Source organism: Mya arenaria, chromosome 3, assembly GCF_026914265.1.
Source record: "Mya arenaria isolate MELC-2E11 chromosome 3, ASM2691426v1".
NCBI classification, from domain to species: domain Eukaryota; kingdom Metazoa; phylum Mollusca; class Bivalvia; order Myida; family Myidae; genus Mya; species Mya arenaria.
Genome location: NC_069124.1, coordinates 21318032 through 21324569, shown reverse-complemented (window position 1 = coordinate 21324569; position 6538 = coordinate 21318032).

The window sequence follows — 6538 nt, the reverse complement described above, 5'->3', positions numbered from 1 at the left end:
GCTAAAAATCACACACAAACCATCTTAAATATTTCGAAAAGTATACATGCACTTCGCCGTGCTCAAACCGCTAATCCCTATATTAACTATCGAGAGAATGACTTCGCTTATTGTGTTTTATGTTTTCTTTCACTAATTTGAGCCAAATATAAATCATTTATTTATTAACCTATAAAATAAAACATCGACTGTATATGAGTGGTCAATATCTGGCAAGAATATGTATTAAAACATCATACACTCAAAGGTTTCATAAATATGAAAAAGAAATTAAATGTGGGAACTTGTTTCTGATCATTAATACATAGTATGAGCGAAAACAAAAGAACACTTGTACAAGCAGCTACTGTAAGTGTTCATGAAACCGCATCTTTTAATCTGTCCAACAATGTTATTCACTCAAACTATGTGCGGAAGGACACAAATACGTTAATTTGAAAAGATACAATAGTTATGAATATGTTCATAATTAGAATCATAATTGTAAAATATGCATACGCTCATAAACAACACAACAAGGGTGGGGAGGGAGGGAAAACCATTTTTCTGCTTCGTACTCGCCCGGTATACAACCGCGAATGACGAAAGCATCTGTACAACCTGCTTTTATACTAGCCGTTTAGTTATATAAACGCACTGTCCATTACCATAAATGGCAATAATCGGTAAGACCTTGACCATCAACATATATGGTAATAATAACGTCTTATTCCGAACCTAAATAAATTAATGTATTAATATCTGTAAATATTAACCAACGCAGACGACTTCCAAAACTCAATATAATTGACATCTACAAATGTTTACCTTTAATGACGGATTCTTAAGCCTTTAAATATAATCACTGCTGATAAAGCAGGCGACCTCTTCCCATTTCAAAATACCGTCATAATTGTTTTTAAACTACCACTACTTTTACATTTAAAAAAGGTTTATCTGCAAAATTTGCACAGACTGAATGAAAAGATTAGCACTCATCTAGTCAATAATGCTGCCAATGCTTTTCAAAATTTATTGCTGTTTGCCTCCAAAACCTATTTTACTTTATGTTGGGCCAACTGATCCACGTGACTTTGATTTATTGTTGTAAGATTTTCCCAAATCGACGTTCACTGTGAGAAGTCAGGGCTAGAACCGATTTACTCGCTATATAAGCTATGTATAAGCGACAACCCTTATTCAAAATTCACGTGACCTTTAGGTTCAATTGACCAACGCATTTGTGCGCATAACAAGTTAAGACATTCGTTTTGCCCTATACATTGTAATGGCAAGAACATTTAGGTCCCTGCACTTTAAACAAAAGCGTCTTGTATAGTTTTAAGAACATCTTTCGTTATTGCCATGTTTTCCATTGTTATAAATCGTTCCATTGCAAGTGGTTGTTTGTTAAAAATATTCCGCAAAGTGAAGTACTCCATGTCTGCACAAGTAAACATTCAATATTTCATTTAGGTTAGCACCTTAATATAGCATATTTTAAAGTGGAAAACAAACAAATCGTTGATTTATATGTAGTAATCACAAACGCCCAATAAACAGTGGACTTAAGTGCATGCTACTTGTTCATAAAAATATCGACCGGAACAATATATGATAGGGTTGACATTCTTATGATGACAGTTTTGAAACATTAACACATTTGATAATGTTAAATTATTTTTAATATAAAACACAAGCGTAAACATGAAACGTAAATATGTATGGGTGAAAAGCACAATAAAAATAAAATACAATCGGGTAATTAGTACTGCGTTTAGATGCGGATAGTTGTATTCGACTTAAGTGTATTTTTGCAGATTCGGATTTTCCGAGGCGTAAGCCTAGGAAAATAAATATCTGCAAAGATCCACGAGACTCGCATACGTCATCCCGTATCAAAACGCAGTACTTAAAACCCTTTTGTAATTTTTAGGCAGACTGATTTTTTAGGCTTTGTGTTTGGGTCACTTACATGCAAACTATCAGTTATCACTTTCAAATCTGGAATACCTGTTCACTATCAAATGTAATTTATGAAATAAATAAAACGTAAAAGGATACAATCAGACGAGCGTTCAGCATCCACAGTCGGTGCTCTTGTTATATTTGTGGCGGCTGGACATATATTTGACAGTATATTTTATTCACTTGTTATTTTACTTGCTTCGTACTCCTATCTTCATTGTTTGGACCCCTAGCTTTAACATTCACACACTTGTTATTGTGAGTATTATCATGAGCATACTGATTATGAGACGATATGAACGAACAGTTTTAAAGCTCAAGTGATGTTTTAAGCTGAATCATACCTTTACTGAAGTCTGAATTCAGTCGTGTGCAGGTGATTATAAGTATCTTCCATGGCCGAGAGTGTAAGATAGGTTCATTCCGACCCGAGCGTAGGGTGTTTATAGCGGAAACGAGGTTTACCGAGTTTCCGCAAAACACCCGGCGCGAGGGTTGGGATGAACCTATCTTACACGAGCGGCTATGGTAGATGCTTTTTCTCCCACCTCAGTTAAACAAAATTAAGTAAAAATGTATTTTTTTGGCTGGAACGCTTTTGTGCTTAGTGAAAATGATTGCGTATGGATATGCGATAGTACGTGGTTGTCATGGATATGCGCGCAGTGATCTAGTTAATGTTAATAGTCAGATCGGTCTTTTTAAATAGTTCTAAGGAGAATGAAGAATTATTTCTTGAATGGTGCGTGAAAACTGTTTAATGGTGACATTTGAAGCGAGAAATAATTAATTAGCGTTCTAAATATTACCATAAGACAATATTTCCTTGATGCTACAGACGACAGTCTTCAACAAGGGAGGTAATTACAATGTGTTGACCATGAAAAAAAAGTTTCATCCGGGCATTATATCTTCGCCCGTGGGCAAGATAAGAATATCTAGCATGGTTAAATTATTGGATCTACTTATCTGAGGTGGGAGAAATTAATATCTTATCGCTGAGTACTTGAAACCACGTTATTCGTTTTATCATATTCATCATTATCTTCATGTTAAGCTGTCTCAGATTACGTTGCTATTTTAATCATAAGAAATAATAGAAATAAAGAATCATTTATGGAGGTAGAGACAAATGTGCAGTTGACAGTATATCAGTAGCTTAATATTTATTGAAAGCCCATTCAAATGCCGGAGACCTTTATATCATATAATTATGTTCTGAAGCATGTGTGATTTGTGTTTTGTAATGTATAGTGTGTGTGTCTCGTTTAGGTGCATGTCGGGCTTAACCTTTGCACCTTATTACAGGGCCGGCGTTATTTACATGCTAAAGACATGCTAGATTTATCAAAATCTTTGGTATGCTGAAAAGTTATCTTATCAACTTGTATTGCTGCCGATCAATACAATTGCTCTAATTTCGGTACAATTGTTAAGCGCTTGTATAACTCTCTTTTGGATTGAAAGTTTTGAAAATTTAAACGAGCTGCCAATATTAGGCTGACATTTGATTCGAAACATAAATTGTTGTGTTTTTGTGTTTTTGGTAGTTTTCAAAGAGTAATGGAAATATTAAAATCTTAAAAATAACGTTATTTTATAACTCATTTGGATACTGATATCAATTGCATATATTGCATTGAAGAATCTAATAATTTTCGAAATATTTTTGTTACTATACAAGAGCCGTAGACATTGAAGTACGGTGGATCTGTGATAAGAAAATATCTGAAGGAAAAGATTGCATGATTGTGACAGGTCGGCGCTCTCTATCAGGTGTATTATATGTTGTTTGTTTGACTTTCGTTAAGTGTATATCAACTGATAAAAAGGTTTACAACTTCCTTTTCCATGTGTGTAGTGTTCATAGAGAGGATTAAGACAAATAAAATAATGAGGTAAGCGTGTTTTTATTTTGTATAATGTAAGACAGACATGCAAATATCTTAACGAAATTACTTTGTAATCAAGCAAAGGCTGTGTTTGCCTTCATTGTTGTGATTTTATACGGCAGATACATATTTATACAAAATATTACACATTTTCGATTGGTATAGATGATATTTAATAATGGAATTTATTTCGTTAAATATGTTTCGCGTTCGAAATTATAGTGAGTCCATTGAGATGGTAGAGTTTGCCAAATGTGCCGAAAATTAAAATTGGGAATCAAAAGCTAGCTGATATTGATTCTTATAACTTAGGTTAATTGCTTAATTTAAATAGAGATCGGTTATTATTTGTGTCATTGTTATGTCAAGAGCATTCAAAAGCATTTCTTGGTAAATGTGTGTACTGGAATGCATGAAAATCATTTTTAGCGAGGGTGGACATTTGATAGTATGGCTGTTACCATGGTCACTAAGACAAAATCCAAGATAGTCGACAATTTCTTGGACAAAGACTAGCCTTATGCAATGTATTATAACACATTGTAATCTGAAGATATCTTTGAAGGTTAAATGACAAAACATAAAAATAAAGTATTTTATGTATATTCATTTAAAAATAATAATTAACAAAATATCGATCTTTTTGAAAAACCAGTTGGCTTTATAATTCGGTAATGGTTTATCTTACCAATTTCATTATATTCTATAGGTAACCGTGCATCAATACATCTAAAGAGTCAAAGTCAATTGCATTTTAAGGTCTAAATATGGATATTATTTTCATATCTGCGATTTTCCGTACATTTTTCTTCATTTAAACATGTTCAGTTTGGTTTCAGAAGTTTTAATAAATATTTAACTAAAATTAACTTTTAAAATGTATTTGTTAGCAGATAACGATATACCTGTACATTTTGTTGACAGCGGTTGCTGTTTCTACTCAAATATTGTAAATAAGTGTTAATAAATATCTGGCAATTCACACAAATACATATAGCAACTAAACTATGGTGTCGGTGGACAAACTAGGCTCTCATACAATAAGTGGGCTGTCACACAATAACGTTCTGGTCAGCGTTCTAGGACGTCTGAGGAAACGTTCACAATCGTCTGTGGTCGCTGATATAGCACCAGAGGAGTGTTGCGTGAAAGCTGGCGAACGCTTGTTAACATCAATGACAAGCGGTGAACGCTTGTCTAAAACTAACGTTTTAAACATGTACAGTTCTCATTGTGACCACCGTTATTCAACTTGTAATTTGAAACGCTGAAACGTTCGTGAAGTCATTTATCAGACACTGGCGTAATTTGGTTGTTATTAATCGTTCAAAATCGATAACACAATCAGCATCTCGCCGCTCCCCTTGCCTTTCCGCTGGAGGGTTTCAATGTCGATGGACACCGACAGGGCTGGATTTGGTTGAAGTCCTAAGGCGAGAACGGGGTCAGCAAACTCCTCCGCCGCTGCCCGTCCCCTGAGTTTGGCCATAATCGCCTTCAACTGGACATAAACGGAATGACACAGGCGGAACTTTTGATATTATTATCACTAGTAGCAGAAGCAGTAGCGCCCCCCCCCCCCCTTCCCCCTTACATATTTTTGTCATCTTATCGGGATGATGTGCACTTTTTAATATTAAGAAGCACGATTCACAGTCACAGTTTTGTACCTGTTTGAACATGAAACACACAAGCTAGCAACACTCTAGTCTTTCTTAAGTCACAAGTTAGTCACACGCTCAATACGCTCGTTTAACTTATCGTTCGACGCGCGCCAGTGACACATCACCACGGGCCCATAGTTTAAGGGGTGTCTTATTTGGTCGCTGTTACACGCCCTTCATGCATTTGTCACACGCTAGTCATGCGGTATTCACACATAAGTCACACGCCAGATGTGTTCACATCACCATAGAATGCTCAAAAATTGAACGACCAAACATTCGTAGAATGTTACGGCCAAATTGGTTTTAGAACTTAAGCAGGCAATTGACCCTGCTCACCGAGGTGTAATATTGAAGATTATGATGATCTAAAGCTTAAGCGAAACGTCACAAAATGAGGTATGTTTACGCTCTGAAGTAGGGGCATACGTGAGAAATGGACAATTACTAATTTTTTATAGTTTTAACCCTATTATTTCTTCCTTGTATAATGATAGTTTATGAGATAAAAAGTTGCTTAATCATTGTTTTTAAGTTCTGTGGAGGTTTCCTTATAATTCAAACCGCATGAAAAACCGTGGAAATTACGTTACTTTTAAAAGTTTATTTACAACAACAATATTTTCACAAATATACTATGCTTCACAGAGTGCTTTAACAAAAAAAGTGCTTTAACAAAAAAAGGCATGTGTTTTTTCTTGATAAAAGAGGTATACCATATTTTAAATACTTATTAGACGATTGCAGCAATAAACACATAAACTTCCTATGATTGTGCTGATAACGCGTGAGTTATTTACGTTATTTAAAGTTATGTTTTTCACAATGACGATTCATGCTAGTAAAATTTAATAATGATTTCGTTTTAAAATTAAACACTTTAGTTATACGCACTACATATTCTGGTTTCATTTCTTACTTGGATCAGTGATATCACCTACGTAACCATAATTTCGTACTTTAGACAACAGTTCTTAATGTTAAAAATTGAATGTAGAAAATTGGTTTGATCAAACAATTGAATATTAAAACACA